The 21,199-nt window shown below is 43.5% G+C and overlaps 1 pseudogene; it reads left to right on the top strand.

Annotated features, from left to right (window-relative positions):
• LOC148118440 (putative inactive carboxylesterase 4) lies at positions 1–18,836 on the top strand (annotated as a pseudogene).
• The last annotated feature ends 2,363 nt before the right edge of the window (positions 18,837–21,199 follow it).

Below are 21,199 nucleotides of genomic sequence, written 5' to 3' on the forward strand. Positions count from 1 at the left end.
ATGGATCCAGACATTCCCCTGGCCACAGCTCAGACTTGGAGATCCACAAGGCTCTGGGTGGCAGCACAGGCCACCCAATCTGTATGGCCTTGGTGGCAGTATGACCCTCAGGCACCAACATGGCCTCAGCTGCCAGCCCAGACCCCAGGCATCTGCACAACCTTGAGTGGTAACAGGAGCCGTGGACATCAACACATGTCCTAGCTACAGTGGGGCCACAGACCCAAGCATGGCCCTTCCGCAGCAGATCGGACTCGGACAAAATCATTGCCCTGTGTAGCAACACAGGCCAATCAAATTGGCACAGCCCCTGTGGTGGCATGGACCTTGTCCACCACGTGGCCACATCTGGAGGCCCAGACCCCTGACGTCTTCACGGCCCTGAGGGTAACAGAAGCCACAGACATCAACACAGACTGCAGCTACAGCAGGGCCATGGACCTGTAGCCCAGTCCTGGACAACACCATAGCCGCCAGTGACAGTCAGGCCACTGATGAACTGAACCTCCAACAGCCATACAAAGGTGTAGTTATTGATTGTTATACCAAGTTGTTTTCCAGGTAAATTATACCAAGTTCCCTATGCTAATTCATATGTCTCTCTAAAGGAAAGCACCACACGCCCCTGCTTCTTTAGTCCTTACTGTGTACCGTTTGCAGTACACAATAATCCAAGAGCTTCAGGTGTGACCAAAGCCATCTTGGGACCAAAGTCATGCAAAGGTTGTAACACCCCCTCAGAAAAGCAATTCTACAAATCATAGGGAACAGTCACTCTTTTCCAAAATAACTATTTATTTTATTTATTTATTTATTAAAAATTTCCACCTCCTCCCATTTCCCTCGCACCGCCCCCATTCCCCCTCCCCCTTCTTCTCCAGTCCTAAGAGCAGTCAGGGTTCCCTGTCCTGTGGGATGTCCAAGTTCCTCCCCCCTCCCTCCAGGTCTAGGAAGGTGAGCATCCAAACAGACGAGGCTCCCACAAAGCCAGTCCATGCAGTAGAATCAAAACCCAGTGCCATTGTCCTTGGCTTCTCAGTCAGCCCTCATTGTCAGCCACATTCAGAGAGTCCGGTTTGATCACATGCTCCTTTAGTCCCATTCCAGCTGGCCTTGGTGAGCTCCCATTAGATCAGTCCCACCGTCTCCATGGGTGGATGCACCACTCGCAGTCCTGACTTCCTTGCTCATGTTCTCCCTCCTTCTGCTATTCATTTGGACCTTGGGAGCACAGTATAGTGCTCCAATGTGGGTCTCTGTCTCTATCTCCATCCATCGCCAGATGAAGGTTCGTAAAAACAAGTCCCAGTGCCTTTATCAATGGCTTCTCAGAGGGGATCCCAGGTGTCCACGGGATATGCCCAGTTAGGTCCTTGGACAGCAGAGGAGAGGGTGCCTGAACTGTCCTTGCCCCACTATCACACTGATGATTATCTCGAATATCACTGTAGAATCTTAGTCTGGTGACGGATGGAGATGGAGACAGAGACCCTCAGCAGAGCAACGGACTGAGCTCCCAAGGTCCAGTTGAAAGGCAGAAGTTGAAAGGAGAAGATGAGCAAGGAAGTCAGGACCACAAGGGGTTGGTCCACCAACTGAGGCAGTGTGCCTGTTCTAATGGGAGCTCACCAAATTCAGCTGGACCGGGTCTGAATGAGCTTGTAATCAAACCGGACCCTCTGATTGTGGCTGACAAAATGACTCTTTAAAGTGCTTCTAGAAACCAGCTATTCCCTCTGGTGTTTCACCTAGATACAGTGACTCTACTAGATTCCTACAGCACTTGTTCCTCCCTGTCTTCTCCCTCCACAGCACATGAACTGCGCTGCCTCTCTCTCCCATCCCCCACCACATGTTTGCTCACAATGATGGCTCCAGTGGTTTCTTCTGCTCACCAGGGCAGCTGGCCCCACGCAGGCTTTGGGGTGTCTATCACCCGTCCAGTCCTAATGATTCATGGCAGGCCATGTTAAATAATTTTTAACAGTTGATGGGTTTTCTGTGGTGGGGGCAAATAGACCAGAAGTTGGCTGCTTCCCTCCATTCTTGTAAGAGTTTGCGGGATCACGGGAAGTGGTTGAGAAATGAAGGTGAATGTTTCCCCTAAAGCACAAGCTAATATAGTGGCTGAAAACATGCTTAGATGTTGGGCTTGGTCCTAGTTTTCTGCTTTTTTTTTACTTTACAAACATCATGGGATAAACCCACATTTTATGAAACTCAAAAATCCCAGTGACAGCAGGACGAATTGCTGGATAAAGATTTCTTTGGAAAGCCAGGAACAAAAGAAGACAGCGGCTGTCATCAGCAAACCTGAGCTTAGGGCAGCGGTTCTCAACCTGTGGATCACAGCCCCCTTGGGGGTCACATGTCAGATATTCTGCATGTTATATTCATAACATAATTCATAACAGTAGAAAATATATTATGAAGTAACAATAAAATAATTTTATGGTTGGGAGTCACCAAACATGAGGAACTATATCGAAGGGTCACAGAATTAGGAAGACTGAGAACCAATGATAGGAATTGGAAGCATCTATAGGTAGCTATTCTGATGCAGACTTATGTAGGTAGCTGTGGCTTATGTAGACTTATGCAGGCAGCTATCCTCATGTAGACTTATGTAGGCAGATATCCTTATGGAGACTTATGTAGGTAGTTTTCCTTATTAGACCTTATGCCGGTAGTTTTCCTTAAGAAGGCTTATGTAGGATGTTTTCCTTAAGCAGACTTATGTAGGTAGCTATGGCTTATGTAGACTTATGTAGGTAGTTTTCCTTATGAAGGCTTATGTAGGATGCTTTTTTATGCAGACTTATATAGGTAACCATGGCTTATGTAGACTTATGCACATTATTTTCCTTATGCAGACTTATGTAGGTAGCTATGGCTAATGTAGACTTATCAGGGCAGCTATCTTTATGTAAACTTATGTAGGTAGTTTTCCTTATGCAGACTTGTGTAGGTACCTAGCACTTATGTAGACTTATGAGGTAGTTATGAGAAGGCGCGGCAGGTAGGGGGCACTGTGGTGATTACAATTGTGGGTACTTTTCTCTTTCACACAGGGGTACCTGATCTGTAGGTTCCTGGGTATTTTGTGCTTTGTGAGGGTAAAGGAAAGTTATTTAACAACCAATCTTAGTACTCCTATCTTTTTTATGGAATTTCCCAGGTTTATTCTGAAGTTAATTATTAAGATTCAAAAGGTATTTCACCAGAGAACAGGGAGAAATCATGAAAATTTGCTTTTCCTCAGATTATGAAGCATTAGGCCAAGTGTCTCTACGCTGTTTTCCTATAAAGTCAGACTTCTTTTTTTAATTAATTTATTTATTTATAAAAAATTTCCACCTCCTCTCCGCCTCCCTTTTCCCTCCCTCTCCCAACCTCCCCATCCCTCTCTAGTCCTAAGAACAGTCAGGTTTCCTTGCCCTATGGGAAGTCCAAGGTCTTCCCCCCTCCATCCAGGTCTATAAAGGTAAGCATCCAAACAAACCAGGCTCCCACAAAATCAGTCCATGTAGTAGAATCGAAACCCAGTGCCATTGTCCCTGACTGGAGCACTGGACTGAGCTCCCAAGGTCCTAATGAGAAGCAGAAGGAGGGAGAAGATGAGCAAGGAAGTCAGGACCACGATGGGTGCGTCCACTCACTGAGACACTGGGACTAATCTAATGGGAGCTCACCAAGGTCAGACTTCTGAGAGGAGAAGATACCTTTTGTCCATCCTCTTGTCTGCCATAAAGCTCAACCCTGGGATCTTCTTTTTATGCTTTAAAGACATGATCAGGCTATTCAGCTCTGTCTGTCCTGGAACTCTCTCTATATTCCCTGCTGGACTTGAGCTCACAGATATCCATCTGCCTCTGCCTCCTGGGTTTATGAATCAAAGATCTGAGCCACCATGCAGGGCCAGCATCAGGTTCTTAACAGATACATGTTTCCAGACACCTTTGAGGTTGACATTGAAGCTCTCAAATGTCTGTAGCAGCCACCGCTCTTTCACATTGATTCCTGTTTAAATTCTCTTCTGTGTACAATTCCATCCAGCGTGTCCCTTTATCATCCCTCTAAGATAAGGACTGTTCTCTTCATTGCTGTCAAAGGTGAAAAGATACTGAGGCAGACAAGGCTGAGGCAATTCATTCAAGACCTCATGCTTAGTGAAACCCATTAGAAATCCAGGTCTGGTCTTTCCCCTCTGGTGTGTCTTCCTGTTCTCTTGTCCAGCAGGACACCCATCCTCACCACCCATGGTGAACACTCTTCATGGCAATGTCTTGGGGAAATATGTCTCCTTAGAAGGATTAGCACAGCCCGTGTCCATCTTCCTGGGAGTCCCCTTTGCCAGGCTTCCTCTTGGATCCCCACGGTTTGATCCACCACAGCCTGCAGAGCCCTGAAGCTTCATGAAGACTGCCACCTTCTAGCCTCCTATGTAAGCTACTCGGGGTGAGCATGGGTCTCTTTTGGAGGAAACCTGTCTCAGAGTGACATAGGAGGGGGTCAGCTCAGTACTCTAACTCCTTGTTCTGGAATCAAGAACATTGTGGAGGACTTCAGCTTCCTGAGTCTCCACTATTTTACAGAGAGTCTTTTTCTCTGTGTGCCTGCAGTGTGTGTATGTTTCCTCTCCCCTAACAAAAGTCTTTCAACTGCAAAGGAAAACAACAACAACAGCAACAACAACAAAATCAAAACAAAACAAAACAAGGAACTGTGGAACTGCCCAGCTTTCTAAACCCCTTTTCCGCTGTTTTACCTAACTACTTAACTCCTACTGATTTGCATTTGGGTAATTTATGCAATGAATACTCAATACAGTAAAGTTAGGAAATACAAGATGCAAAGCAGAGGAAAGCAAACCCACAGGGCTGAATCCTTCCCAGTAAGCCACGACCTTGTGGTGATATACAGATTAACAGAAATGGGTTAAATCAAGATGTGAGAGTTAGCAATTAAGAGGCTAGAGATAATGGGCCAGGCAGTGTTTAAATGAATACAGTTTCTGTGTGATTATTTCAAGTGTAAGATAGCAGGGCAGCTGGAATGAATAGCAGCCCACTCACTCCTGCTACATTCCAGCCCTCAGGAGGCAGAGGCAGAGGCAAGTGGATCTCTGTGAGTTCAAGGTCAACTTAGTCTACAAAGTGAGTTCTAGGACAGCCAGGGCAACACAGAAAAATACTGTCTCAAAACCCCATCATCATCATCATCATCATCATCATCATCATAATTGTAATCTTAATCTTTATTTTCTATTGAAATTAGCTGATTCCTCTTTTTGAAATTTGAGTTTCTGCTTTTATGACTATTAAACCCCTACCTTTAATAATGTCAGAAAAGCTCCCAGAATTAAATGCAGAATCATTTTTGTTGCTTCACTTCTGCCCCCGACATCTGCCTCATTCTGACATCTGAGGACCTCAGTTGTTGGTCTAAAGCTAGTAGCAGTAGATGCTGGGCTCCTGGGTCCATCGTGATCCGGGACGTGGCTGGTAATGCACTGGGAATATAAGCACTGCACAGGGGGGTCCCCAAGTGGTGAGATGATGCGGGAGAATTGTCTGTATTCTGTCAATCATATTTTAATAAAACGCTGATTGGCCAGGCAGGCAGTATAGGCGGGAAAACCAGACAGGAAATAGAGGTGATGCAGTGAGAACAGGAGAATTCTGGGAAGCAGAGAGGTTCCTCTGCCATTCCTGTACAGACCACCGAAGAGGCAACATGTAAGCTGTCACACCGAGAAAGGTACTGAGCCCATGTGGCTAACATAGATGAGAATAATGGGTTAATATAAGTTATAAGAGTTAACAAGAAGCCTGACCTAATGGACCAATCAGTTTATAACCTTATGGAGTCTTGTGTGTGATTTTCTTTGTTGCTTGCTGGCTGTTGGGGTACTGGGAGGGACAGAAACCCCAACAAGCCAGCCCTCATATTAGGGTCGTGGGTTCAAGCCCCACGTTGGGCGCCATCTGTAATATGAGGGCTGGCTTGTTGGGGTTTCTGTCCCTCCCAGTACCCCAACAGCCAGCAAGCAACAAAGAAAATCACACACAAGACTCCATAAGGTTATAAACTGATTGGTCCATTAGGTCAGGCTTCTTGTTAACTCTTATAACTTATATTAACCCATTATTCTCATCTATGTTAGCCACATGGGCTCAGTACCTTTCTCGGTGTGACAGCTTACATGTTGCCTCTTCGGTGGTCTGTACAGGAATGGCAGAGGAACCTCTCTGCTTCCCAGAATTTTCCTGTTCTCATTGCATCACCTCTACTTCCTGTCTGGTTTTCCCGCCTATACTGCCTGCCTGGCCAATCAGCATTTTATTAAAATATGATTGACAGAATACAGACAATTCTCCCGCATCAGTGAGATGTCTAATTGGTTCTCTGGCTTCCCTGTGCCTTGTTTTCTCATCTCTAAAATGAAGATGAAGGTGGATCCCACCTCTGGAGCTGACCTAAGGCTTTGATGAGTGAGCACATAATGTAAACCAGTGCCTGTCTCACTGGAAGACACCAGTAATATTACTAATCCTAATCCTGAGTGGCCTGGGAAGTCTTTTATGAAGGTAAGAGTGATTGCTTCAGTAACTGACGGTAAAACCTTAGCAGGTCAGGGTTGCAAAGATCTTGGGCATAGCAGTCTCTTTGTTGAGACCTGGAAGGTTAGAATCCAGATCAAGAAATGGCCCAAGTCATGCTCAACCTCCTTAGCGATCAGGGAAATGCAAATCAAAACAACTTTGAGATACCATCTTACACCTGTCAGAATAGCTAAAATCAAAAACACCAATGATAGCCTATGCTGGAGAGGATGTGAGTAAGTGAAACACTCATCCATAGTTGGTGGGAATGCAAACTTGTGCAGCCACTGTGGAAATCAGTGTGGCGGTTTCTCAGGAAACTGGGAGTCAACTACCTCAGGACCCAGCAATCCCACTCTTGGGAATATACCCAAGAGATGCCCTATCATACTACAAAAGCATTTTTTTCAACTATGTTTATAGCAGCACTATTTGTAATACCCAGAACCTGGAAACAACCTAGGTGCCCCTCAATAGATGAATGGCTAAAGAAGGTGTGGAACATATATACATTAGAGTACTACTCAGCGGTAAAAAACAATGGCATCTTGAATTTTGCATGCAAATGGATTGAAATAGAAAACGCTTTACTGAGTGAGGTAACCCAGACACAAAAAGAGGAATATGGTATGTACTCACTCGTAAGTGGATTCTAGCCATAATTAAAGGTCTTTGAGCCTATAATTCGTGATCCTAGAGAAGCCAAATAAGAAGGTGAACCTGAAGAAAATCATGTAGTTATCCTCCTGGATATTAGAAGTAGACAAGATTGCCAGGCAAACTTGGGTACATGGGGGGGGGTGTGGATGTAAGGAGAGGTGGGTAGAGAGAAGGGAGAAGGGGAGGATTGGGGAGAGCTTGGGGGAATGGGATGGGTGGGATGGAGGAAGGATGGATATGGGAGCAGGAAAGTAAACATCTCAACTAAGGGAGCCATTTTAGGGTTTGCAAGAGACTTGATTCTAGAGGGGTTCCCAGGTCCAAGGAGAGGTCCCCAGATTGTTTTCTGGGCAGCAGAGGAGAGGGTACCTGAACTGGCCTTATTCCATTGCCATACTGATGAATATTTTGCATATCACCATAGAACCTTCATCTGGCGATGGATGGAGATAGAGACAGAGACCCACATTGGAGCACTGGACTTAGCTCCGTAGGTCCAAATGAGGAGCAGAAGGAGGGAGAACGTGAGCAAGGAAGTCAGGATCACGAGGGGTGCGTCCACCCACTGAGACGGTGGAAATGATCTAATGGGAGCTCACCAAGGCCATCTGAACTGGGACTGATGGAGCATGTAATCAAAATAGACACTCTGAACATGGCTGGTAATGAAGCCTGACTGAGAAGCCAAGGACAATGGCACTGGGCATTTTATTCTACTGCATGGACTGACTTTGTGGGAGCCTAGTTTGTATGGATGCTCACCTTTATAGACCTGTGTGGAGGGAGGAGGACCTTGGACTTCCCGCAGGGCAGGGAACCCTGACTGCTCTTAAGACTAAAGAGGGAGGGGGAAGTGGGGAGGGGGAGGTGGAGAAGGGGAGGAAAAAGGGAGTCGGGGAAGAGGTGGAAAATTTTAATAAATAAATAAATAAATTTAAAAAAAGAAAAAGAAAAAATGAGCAGAATAATTGCAGGATTTTTCCCATCAGTAGACAGGTTTTTTTTTTTAACTTGTCTTTTTGCATTTAAGTTTTTAATGCAAAATTCTAGGAATTTACTAATGGTTTATAGATGTAGGTACATGTTACCACAGACGCACCTTCTGTCATCCCTTTCACAGAACTATGATGACCTGTGTTGGAGGAGCAAAGAGAAAGGAGCAAGATATTATTTTTGTTATTAGTTTATAATGTGTAAGCTTAATAGCTGTCTTCAAGACTTTAACACCACTTAGACATTCATCTTGTACGTTGTAATGACTGTGTGCAAAAGACTGAAGCCATACCCTGATATTTCTGTTAGTACAGAGGTTCTCCGCCTGCGGTGTGCATATCAGACACCCTGCCTGTCAGATTTTTACAATATGAGTCTGATGGGAGCAAAACCCTATTTCTAAAGTAGCAATGAAATAATTTTATAGTTGGGGCCCACCAAAATTTGGGGGATTGTATTAAAGAGCTGCTGCAGCCCTAGGAAGGTTGAGAATCACTAGTAGTACCTGATGGTTCAGGATTGACTTGAAGTCCTACACTTTTCATATGATACAACTTAGAGAACTAAAAATAATTTAGCATAACTCAATATACTGTGGTGTGTGATGTTTTAGCATTTGACAAAAAAATGCCATTGCAAAAGTGAAGATACTTAGTTGTGATTAGATAATTTATCTAATTTTTTTAAATACATTATCTAATTTATTTAACCTCTTATAAGCCCATATCACTTATTCTAAACAAGTCTGTGTGCCTGTGTGTATATATGAGTGTATAGATTTGTGTTCATATGTGAAAGGGAGAAATGAAAAAAGACAGTGTGAGTATTCCTATATATGTGTCACTCATGTCCATTTGTTTCCTCCTGAGCTTTAAGTCTTAATATGGTCTATAGCATCAATGAACTCAAATGCATCAAGATTGACTACACATAAAATCACTTTAAAAGGGCTTGTCGACTGTGTCATCCTTACTATCTTAAATGGCACTATGTTTCAGTACACCTTCTATATTAAAGAAAAATGGAGAAAAAAAAAAGAAATGGCCCAAGATGGCCCAGCATATCAGTGGATGAAGCTGACGAGGAAAGCAGGTCTCCTGAGGTCCCTGATAGTTTGGTGGTTTGTATGCAGCTCTCTGCTACTTGAAGGAATTTCTGTGGCTGATGGTAGTCACCCCAGGACTAGAGCGTGTTCATCTGGTAAAGAAACTCAACCAACTTTGCAGCCCACCAAATAGAGCCCAGCAGAGAGCAGGGAGTGTCATCTCTAAGGGCAAGCTAACATACGAGCACCTAGGTCCTTAGCCAGGGCAGAGCTAAGATTCTGTGAAGGGAGACAATAAATCATCCTCCTGCTGTAGGGCAAGAAGATTGCAGCCCTGGAGCTCCCATGGGATCCTGGGGTGTCTCCATTCCAGTGTTCCCATCAGGTGACAGTAACCCACCTACAGAATTCCATCTTCCTGTGCAAGGTTGGTGCCAGCGAATGTTTCCAGGTTGCATCTGATGGAGCCTCAGGTGTTCTCTCTCCCCTCTCAGGTGCTCCCAAGACCCAGTGACAAGGCGGATAGTCAATGATATCCTAACCAATAGAAAGGAGAGCATTCCTCTCCAGTTTTCTGAAGTTTGTCTCTACCTAAATATTTACACTCCTGTGGACTTGACAAGGAGTCATAGGCTGCCTGTAAGTGGTGGGACTTCTCTAACCTTCTGAGTTCCCACATCTGGCTTCTCTGTGCAAACAGAAGGACTTTAGGACAGCTAGAGGCAGGGACACCAAAGGCATGAACTGATCCAGAGGCCCAGAGCTTCTGTCCATCACAGAAGACAACTTCCTTATTTTTTCCCAGGGACATCAGACAACAGTGCTTGTCTCCTGGGTTCACTGGATCTGGGGATGTGGCTTGTGATGTATTCTTCATTGCTTGAGTCTCCAAAACAGTGAAGCACTGAGTAGCTTCTCTACCCTCTGTGACTTTATTTCTTCATCTAGGAAACTGGTGCTTGGGGAAGATGGCCTTACAGTTAGAATTCTATCTTCCCTGGTTTTCTCACACAGATGGAGGGAAACTGGTATATAGTAGTATAGTACAGCTGGGCCTCAGGCTACAGTTCCTTTGACCTAGGAACTGTGGGTCAGTGAGAAGAGGAACTACTTCTCCACCTCTGTGGCAGTGGTCCACAGCTGGGGCAGCAGGTGGTATCCTGCTGTGTACAGATGTTCAGAAGGTTTCCAGAGCTCTTAGCCCCGTGGTGACAAATATGTTACAGTTCTTGGCAGTTATAGAAGTCAGGGGACTCTTGCCCCTGAGAGTAGCTTCCAGCTGCACTCCCTGATCTGGGCAGGGACTAGCATTGAATTTCAATTTTTAACTAGACATTAGGATTCCTCAGCATTAGGGTACAATAAGCATTACAGCTGTCAGGCCTGGATATCAGGACTCCCAGCCTCTGATACCAGTCAACTCCAATCAGGAACAAGGGTAGCTGAGATGCTGGGTCCTTAAGAACAGGCAGCTCTCTGGGCTCTGCTGACAACCAAGACCTGCAGTTTTCTTCTTTAGCTTTTGTAGCCCTGTTCCTCTCTGAGTCTCAGCTCTCCACTCTCTCTCCTCTTAGCTTCTGCCGTTCCTCTTGTGTCTGTCCTTGCTACTCTCTTGGACATTTCAGCTCTCTCTCACCGCTATAGCCACCATTGTGGCTGCCATTTCTAGGGTGGTAGCAACCACTGCATTTGCTACTACTGATGCTTCTGTTGTCGTTGCTAATGTCATGACCTCTCCTGCCTCTGACTCGTTACTGCTGTGTTGTTGGCTTCTGATGCTGCTGTCAACTCTGCCAGTCTGCTGACACAGCTGTGCTGTCCCCAGCTGCTATTGTCCTTGCCTCTGCCACTGAAGCAGCTGTGGGATGTTCCTCTGCCACTGTAGCAGTTGTGGGATGTTCCTCTGTGGGATGTTCCTCTGCCACTGTAGCAGCTGTGGGATGTTCCTCTGCCACTGTAGCAGCTGTGGGATGTTCCTCTGCCACTGTAGCAGCTGTGGGATGTTCCTCTGTTCACTGTAGCAGCCGTGGGATGTTCCTCTGTCCACTGTAGCAGCTTTGGGATGTTCCTCTGCCACTGTAGCAGCTGTGGAATGTTCCTCTGCCACTGTAGCAGCTGTGGGATGTTCCTCTGCCACTGTAACAGCTGTGGGATGTTCCTCTGCCACTGTAGCAGCTGTGGGATGTTCCTCTGTCCACTGTAGCAGCCGTGGGATGTTCCTCTGTCCACTGTAGCAGCTGCGGGATGTTCCTCTGCCACTGTAGCAGCTGTGGGATGTTCCTCTGCCACTGTAGCAGCTGTGGGATGTTCCTCTGCCACTGCATCAGCTGTGGGATGTTCCTCTGCCACTGTAGCAGCTGTATGATGTTCCTCTGGCTTTGATGCTGCTGTTTCCACTGTCATTGATTCTGTTCCTGTCTTCAGATCACAGCCTCAGTCTGCTGAGCTAATGGTGGCTATCAAGATAGACAGCAGGAACCACAGTGTAGCTCAGTGGTAAAGTAGGTGTCTTGATGCTCAAGGCCTTGTGTTTGATCCCCTGCATCAGAAGAAAAGAAAAAAGACTAGTCAAGTAAAGTCCACTCAAGAGAAGCCTTTGGTTCACATATGCAATACCAGCACAGAAAAGGCTGAGATAAAAGGATCTGGGCAAGTTTGATGTCAGCCTAGGCTACATAGCAAGTACCAGGCCAGCCATAGTTACACTGTCCTTTAAAAAATTCATACACTTATCTCAAAGGGTGGAGGAAGAGAAGAAGGAGGAGGAAATTAAGAAAAGGACAGGGAAGGGGAGGAAAACAGGATGGGGGAAGAGGAGGAAGGAGAGAGACCTTTTATTGGGTCTAATGTAGAGGCACAGGGTGGGACTGTCACTCATTCATCCTATTGTGGCACTCAGTGTCACCATATGCACAGCCAGAGAGAAAGCTAAACACGAGCCGTTCACATAAACACTGACATGAAGAGGATGGAGTGTTGTGTGAGCATGACATCACTGGCCTTGGATGTTTCCATGGTGATGATTTCAGTTTAAGGAGCCCTGTAAAGACAGGGCCCATGAGTCTTGGAAGATAGGTGAGAAATGAGCAAGATGACTCACCCCAGCTGAGGGAACTGGCGAGGAAAGGCTGCCTACTACAGCCTTGCTAGGTACTTCTGTGGCTTGGGTGATGGCCCACTCGTTCTATATATAGGCAACCAAGTTGACAAAATTTGTGACCCTCCAGAGGAGGCTTCTGATGACTTGTGTTATTGTGTTCTTTCCAGGTAATGGTGTGCATTCATGGAGGTGGACTAGTGTTGGGTGGGGCATCAACCTATGATGGATTGGCCCTGTCTATCCATGAAAACATGGTTGTGATGGTCCTTAAATACCATCTGGGCATCTGGGGATTCTTCAGGTAGAGTTTTCAACATTTTTTCCTACACACTAGTTCCGATATTAGTCTGTTTTCTGATTATATATCAGAACACCAGATCTTATGATATTTATAAGAAAAATATTTATTGAGTTTAGGATTTAAGAGGCTATCATGCAGGATACGGTTCTTTCTTCTGTTTGAGGTCTGGTGAGGGCACTTATTAAGATCAACATGGTAGAGAGACAGAAATAAAATCTGCAACAAGCAGAAGAGATTTCATAATGAGACACAAAGCTGGAGGGAGGAGTTGGGAAGTCTTGCTGTTTTCATAACTGGTTCACTAGGGAACTAACCCTAGCCCAGTGAGCTCAACACCTCCAAGGGCAGTGGACCCAGCATCTTAATGACATTTCACAGGACCTCACATTTTACAGGATCTGTTACTCCATAATCCTTTCATATGAGCACATCTAAAATGTAACATCTTCCAGGTCAAATATGCCCGGATCCAGCTCCAGTAATGTCTTGCATTTTAGAGGACTCTGCTAGGCTCCTTCGCAATGCATCCTGGTCCTTCAGTAATGGACCTCACCTGTTAATTAATTCTCCACTCACTACACTGTTTCCTGTGCTCTGTCATGTGCGTTGTTCTCTCTGCTGTCCCAAACTTAGGTAACAGCCAGTTTTGAAGCATGTTTTGGAGAGTGGTCACTGTGCTCTCAGAGGTAGACCGAGTCATGCCAAGCTTCTGCTATTCCAGAGAGAACAGAACAACCCCCCCCTTTTTCCTGCAACTGTTGAGCATCTGCTGACCATTCCACCTCCTGTATGCTCAACATAAAAGCCATGGGAACATTTGGAACTCCTCTTTTTTTTTCACTCAACATCTAATCAACCTGTCAGTCCTTTTGACTCCACCTTCCGAACAAACTCTGTCCTCTTCTCATCTGCTCCCTGCTCCACTCTAACCAGAGTCTTACAGTTTGGACTGGATTATTGTTACAACCACTGTTCTGCTTTGTTTTTAATAAACCTGTTACTTTTAAGACATGTATTTTCTACAGAGTGGCCAGAGCGCTGTGAGAGACACAGGCTGAAGTATCTTGTTTCTCTGCAGACAGCTCCCACTCACTTTTAACAATAAAGAACTTGCCAAGGCTCGCAGCACCTGATCTGCCTGTGTCTGCTACTGGCTACCCTCACACTCAGAGGTCTTTACACCTGCTGCTTCTTTTAACAGGAATAATATTTTATAACATTCATAAACCTCCATGCTCATTTTGCTTAGGTCTCTAGTAATGCCCCCTTCTTCCAAGAGGCCTCTCTTGGTCCTGCAATAGAAAAATATCACCTGTGGTCCCCATCCCTGCATCTTTTGTAAGCTGGTTTAGTCTTCAAATCACTTTCATTACTTGATACTAAAATTTCTTCACTCCTGTTTCCTGTGCTCTGCAGTGTGAAACAAATGCACTCAGAAGTTGAAGGGTTTGTCTGTCGTGTTTCCTCACGAACTCTTAGGCTACACAGTTTCTGTAAGATGAGCATAGAGTCCCAGACAGAGCATTTCTGGAGAGATGTGAGGTGGTGAAGACATGTGTTGGGAATTCAGGGCTCAGTTTGTTTCACTAAGAGCCCCAGTCTCTCCCTAACTCTGAGAGTTCAGCCAAGATGCATCTAACTTCACCCTGTTTCCTTGCAGCATAGGCAATAAACACAGCCTGGGGAACTGGGGTCATTAGAACCACATGGCTGCACTACACTGGGTCCAGGACAACACTGCCAACTTTGAAGGAGACCCAGGCTCTGTGACAATCTTTGGAGAGTCAGCAGGATGTGAAAGTGTCTCTGTTCTTGTAAGTGTCCCAGCACCAGGCCTTACCCAGGCATGATAGCAGCTGCTAAGGTCCCTTGGAGACCAGTCAATATAGCCATGGGAACTTAACTTTCAGTATCTAGATTCAGGCTGATTCTTTTATTTCTCAGCATTAGACAGTGGAACACTAAAGCCAAACTCTCATTGGCCCCTGGGAGGCACTTGTATGCCCCACCATAAAAAGTTCCTGCTGTGTATTATCTTTCCTCGCTTAATTGAATTCTCTTTCTCTTTCACGCAAGCATAGAATCCACTGTTGGCAAGGAGTGTTGGAAGTAAACTGCAGGTGGTAAAGGGAAGGGAGCAGGTTCACTATTTGGCTCCAGGCTAGACCTTTGCAGATGGAACTGCAGCACTGGGAACTGTCAGGGGTCTTCTGAGATGGTCTCATGGCTCTGAAAACCCAATAAAGAGGTCAGCAGTATCTGGGACTGAGGGTCCAGTAGGGAAACGAGATGGCTGTGAGGAAGGACAGACACACAATGCAACAGGGAGAGGAGGGACAGAGAATGTAGCTCACAGACCCCTCTGATGGCCTGGGGAGTCTTCTTGGTGTGGAGATGAGGAGCAGGAGGCACCAAGGGAATCTATGGAAACTTCTAGGCTTCACGAGTGGTCTTCCAGCTCCCTGAAATTGGTCAGAGTTTTACCTCACCACCATATTTTCAAATTTGTTGGTTCAGCAGCTGAATGTTTAGAGGGATTTTTTTTCCACTAGAGATACGGAAAAGTGCAGATAAATCCAAGGAGGACATTGAGACCTGTATTTCTGTAGTAGTCCTGCAACTTTTCTATTAATCTCTGCATGCATCTATCAACTGGCTTCTGTCTACCTGCTATCCAGCATCTCTCCTTCCACCCAGTGTGTATGTTCTTGTTTCTCTTTTGCTTATTTGTGTCATATAACACTTTTCATCTTTCTAATTTAATTTAATTCTACTATGATTTTCCATACATAATAATTATATATTTATAACTTCTTTCTTGTAGTGTAACTCTACAGCAAGCCTAAAATTGCTTTGAGCTTATACATTCTCTTGTTGGATACTTCTGCACATAGGGTTATTTTGGATACTTTAACATAAAGGGTTATTTGAATACTTCTGTATATAGTTCATTTTGGATATGTTAGTGCATAGGGTTATTTTTGAATTCTTCTTCACATAGAGTCATTTTGGATACGTTAGCACATAGGATCATTTTTAATACTTCTGTAATTAGGCTCATTTTGGATACTTCTACAGGTAGAGCTATTTTGTTCACTAACTGAAATGTTTTGCTTCTAAGAAAAGAGTCCAAGGCCTCTTTCATGCTAGTTTCTTGATGAAATAACTAAATATTACAAATAACCCTCTCATTTATACAAAAAGTCATTCCACTTCATTTTCTTCCATTAGTTTCTTGGTTCCAATGTTTCTCATATGCTACATTTTTTCATATGTAATCTAACAACTTCAGTTTCCTCCATACATTGTTACAACCTGATAATAAAATGAAATGTGTCTATGGACAAATTTAATTAACTTTATTATATTTGCATGCATATTTATTTTGTAATATTTCTGTGCTCCTTAAGATAATAACTTTAAATACTTGTCATTGATTTCTACTGTTATTTCATTGAGATCTCATTAGATCATGGGATAATTTCAATTTCTTTGTACTTTTAAATGTTTTATTTGTGTGCTATGGTGTGAATGGCTTGGAGAAGTTTCCAATGTAGCTAAGATTGGTTTTGGAGAAGGTTCCAATTGCAGCAAAAAGGCATTTGTTGTTATATTATGTATAAATTTGCTAAGTCCATATTGATCCATCCTGTATTTTAGCTCTGAAATTTCTTTACTTAGGTTTAGTTTGGAAGATATTTCTAAATATGAGAGTTGGGGTTGAAGTCCTCCAGTATTATTGTGTTATGTCCTAGATGGCTTTTTATGCCTTTTAGCAATTGTTTCATGAAATTATGAGGCTCCATCATGACAATTTAGGTAGTCATCACGACTGGTGAAGGCCAGTTCAAGCACTATCTTAATCTATAGCTGCAGTCATCCTGGTGAATTCCCGGGAATTTCTCAGGTGCCAATTTTCAGGGTAGCCCCATAATGGCTCCCACAATGAAGATATTTCTTTCCATGCTATCTTAGTTGTCATCATAGAACCTTCATCCAACAAATGATGGAAACAGATGCAGAGATCCATAGCTAAGTACTGGGCTGAGATTCCAGAGACCAGTTCAAGAGAGGGAGGAGTGATAATATGAGCAAAGTGAAAAAAAATGAGCAAAGTGGTAAAGACCATGATGTGGACACCCATAGGAACAGCTGACGGGAGTTAGTGGGAGCTCACTGACTCTGGACAGACAGTGTGGGAACCTGCATAGGAACAAATTGGACCCTCTGAATGTGGGTGACAATCTTTGTGGCCACTGGCAGTGGGACCAGGATTTATTCCTACTGCTTGAACTGGCTTTTTTTGGAGGGAAACTTTGCTTAGCCTAAATGTAGAGGAGAGGGTGTTTTTCCCACCTCAAAGTGATGTGTCAGACTTTGTTGACCCCATGAGAAGCCTTACCCTCTCTGAGGAGTAAATGGTGGGTATAAAAGTGGGAGGATGGAGGGAGCAGGAGAAGGGGAGGGAGTGGGAGTAAGATAGGTATGTAAAATGAGAAAAGATAGTTTTTAAAAATAAATTAATTGATTTAACATCAAAGAGATTATGGGGCTCCAAATGTTTGCTTCATAATTGCAGTATGTTCTAGCTGAATTGCTCCATTTATTAATATGTAGTATTCTGCTATCTCTTCTAATTAGTTTTAGTTGAAGCATACTCTATCAGCTCTAAGGATAGTTATGCCTTCTTGCTTACAGTTTACATTTGCTTAGTAGTCTCTTTTCTCTGCTTTGACACTCAGTGTGTGAACACCTGTCTGTTGGAATGGACTTGTCTTTCAGTTTTGCCTTCTTCTGAATATCTGAATGTTTTCTGTGAATCTTTCCAGAGGGATGTCCTAATGAAGTTCAGCTATAGGGACAGATAAAATTTGGTGCACTGACTGCCATGTGGGGCCACTGAAGTCATGCCACGTTGGTTAGGAATCAGCAGAAGCAAGCGTGAGGTTTCATGTTTGTCATCAGGTGATCATATGAAGTTCAAACCCTGGTCCCACAGAAGTCTATGAGTCACTATGAGTATAAAGTCTCCTCTACTTTCTTCTAAGAGGTGCTGTCTCCCTTGGCCAAGAATCTCTTCCACAGGGCTATTTCTGAAAGTGAAGTGGCCCTCACTGATGGCTTATTCAAAAAGAACACCAGGCCCTTGGCTGAGGTAAATTCCATGCTCGGCAGTTTCTGTGCCCTTTTGTCTTCTCTCCTCATGAATCTTTCTTGCCATGGGGAAGCAGTTGACAAGGTCAATGGATAGAGTTTGTTTGGGGCTCACATCTAGACCAAGCTTTACAAGTTCTGAAGTGATCTTGTGTGAATCGTGTTCCTTAGACACACTGCATGCACTCTTGTGTAAGTTTTGGTGTGAATCAAGGGTCACCTTCCTGAACACATCACATGTATAACTTCTCCTCTTACGACAGATACGATCCATACATCAGCGGTAAAGCCACCTGGCCAGAGCACGGGGGAAGTGGCTCTGCACCAGACAGTAGAATTCTCAGGTTTTTTCTTCACCACACTGCATGTGGCTTCTTTTAACCCACCCACATTCACAATGGTGTGCTCACTTACCAGATGATTTGTTTCTGTTTTTTGTTTGTTTGTTTGTTTGTTTTTTTAAGACAGGGTCTCACTATGTAACCCTGACTGTACTGCAGCTCACTCTGTAGAACTGACTGACATAAATCTCACAGGGATCATCCTGCCTCTGCCTCCCATGTTCTGGGATTAAAGTGTGTACCACCTTGCCCTGCTCCATTTAGCAAATTATAAAGTTAACACAGGCTCCAATATTTAAATAGTCTGCATCAAATTCCAATCAGACACAGATGCAAAACTCTGAGGGACCTAGAACCCACACCTGCTGGTATTGCATGTTTTGGACAAACATGCACCGTCATTAGAAAGTGGGTATTGATAGAACTCTGGGCTATATTGACAGAGGTATAAATATTATTTTTGACCTTTGCTGTGGCCTATGAAGTACTGAAGAAAATTGCTGTTACGGCTGGTTGTAAAAACACATCAGCTGCCACGGTTCACTGTCTTCACCGGAAGACAGAAGAAGAGCTCTGGGTGATTGTACTAAAATCGGCAGGGGCACCTGTCCTAGTGGCACCCAGCCTTTCACCCTAGGTGTCATCTCTTCTGTAGTTTTAAAGAAGCTGTCTGGGACATTTTCTTGACTCTTGGAAGAAACAGTATTAGCCTTCTAATATTATTGAGATTGGTTTTATCTTTTTCTTATAACAAAAAAAATCAAATGTCACAAAGCACACAATAAAAGTATAGTAAAAGTTGTATAACAATGCCGTAGTTCTTTCAAAATTTAATATGTTGTAGTCTTATTTCCAAATGTATTTGAAGAATTTAAAAGTCTACATTCCCACATTACATTCTTAATACTGAGGATGGAGACAGTCTGTACAAAGATTTTATGAAAGGTGTCATAATTTACCTTGGCTGATTACAGGCTATCTAAATTATAACAGTTACAACCTACTTTTCTGTTTTCAGAGATAACTCTGTGAAGAGTCAAAGATAATTAACTACCTATCCATTTATTGCCTTTCATCTACCCATCCCTCCATCCAATTCATTGAAACCATTCTCTTGATCTAATATAGAGCCACCAGAACTTGTCAATAACTTTCAATTTGATCATAATCTATGAGACACTCAGTCAGCATCTGTAACTTTTCACCCAATCATTTAAGTAGTTGTTGGTGAATCTTTGAACTCACCAGTAGTTCATATATTGGCCAGCTCCATCCATCCATCCATGATAATTTTGGAAACATGGTATCTGGGAGGAGATGCAAGAATAAACTAAACATTCTCTCTGTTCACCAGGACAATCCAAAGACAAAAACAATCACATAACTCATGGGTTACGTGTTGGGAGTACAGAAAGGAGACACATTAATGAGCGTCAGCCTGCTCAACAAATGTATTGAGGTATTTGAGGACCGACTGAGCTTTGAGTAGTTCATTATCACATGGAACCTCCCAGGACATATATTTAAAACTAGAGGATATAGGGATGTGGGAATTACTCCCTTTGTAAGGATAAGTACAGATGATGTCTTAGGATTCAGGTAGAACAAAAAGAATAAAGCCTCATTTATATCCTATACTAGAAAAATTCAAGCCCATTAACACACACACACACACACACACACACACACACACACACACGAATGGGGGTTTCATCAGAGTAACAGAAAAACTAGCATGCTCATGTTTACTCACAAATGCCATCTATATCAGTTTATTCCTTTTTTGTAGATCCTTTATCAAATATTAAATGCAAAAATGACAAGCACAGAAGAGATGACCCAGTTAACAAGAGACAAATAAATGAGCAGCCGATCTAGACCGAGTAATACCACAGGGGTTAACTTGAGTAGACTGGGGATTATAAATAACCATTTGGGAGACTCACATGTTCATCAGGATACTTTAAGTGGAGATGTGGTCATGGTAAGAAAGAAGCAGAGTCTAAGACTGTTATTCTGGAAGAAATACTTCCAACATTTTCATGTCTCCATGGAACCCCAGAAAATTTCTGTTGGCAGATTGACAATTCAGCCTTGAGAGCTTGTTTTTCTGTGAGAAAGTGGTCATGTGACTGTGGGGGGCTTTCCAGGATTACATGGTGGTAGAGGGAGGGGAACATTTCAATCTCACACCACTCCAAACCCTCAGTGTGTATGTTGTAACACCAAAGCATATCACCACCCACACTCCACTCAACCCAGCAGGCAAAAGGAACATATGCTGACAACCAAGGCTCATGACGCCATCATTTCAGTCCAGGTTTGGCTGCGAAAATAACACCGGCGCTGCCCACCCCTGCTCATTCTGGTGATCAAAGAATCTAAAGAGCTACAATTGGCTCCACTCCTAAAATACCTCACTGGTCAGGATGAACAATACAAATATAATCTATAGGGATCAGTCCTCTCCTTCCAGGGTGTGGGTCTGAAGATAGAACGAAGGTTGTCAGGTAACAAGGGACTGTACATACTCAGCCATCCCACAAGCTCTTATTGTGCTGTTTAATTTTATTTTTCCCTCCCTTCTTTCACAGTTCTTTCTATTGAATATATTCTGTTTTATTACACTTATTTATTTGTAAACATTTATTGATTTCTAATATTTTAGTACATTCTGTTATTTTCGTCTTTGTTTTCATTTGTCAAATAAAAATAATAACCCATCTAGATTACTTATACCAGCAAAGTTAGTCTTCAAAACTGAAGTAGAAAAAAGCATTCAAAATACATAACTAAGAGATTTATGAGTGCTAAACCAGCATTAGAGAAGTAAGATAAAAATCAGCCATGACGAGAAAAGAAAGACTAAGTCACAAGAAAAGAGAAAATAAGCAAATGAAGATCATGAAAAATCAAGCATTGTTAAATCAGTGAGTAGCCAAAGCTCTGGAAAACAGAAGAGAAAGAGGCAGGCAAAACTCATTCAAACAACTAGAAGAA

Source organism: Myodes glareolus, chromosome 22, assembly GCF_982192425.1.
Source record: "Myodes glareolus chromosome 22, mMyoGla1.1, whole genome shotgun sequence".
Classification (NCBI taxonomy): Eukaryota; Metazoa; Chordata; class Mammalia; order Rodentia; family Cricetidae; genus Myodes; species Myodes glareolus.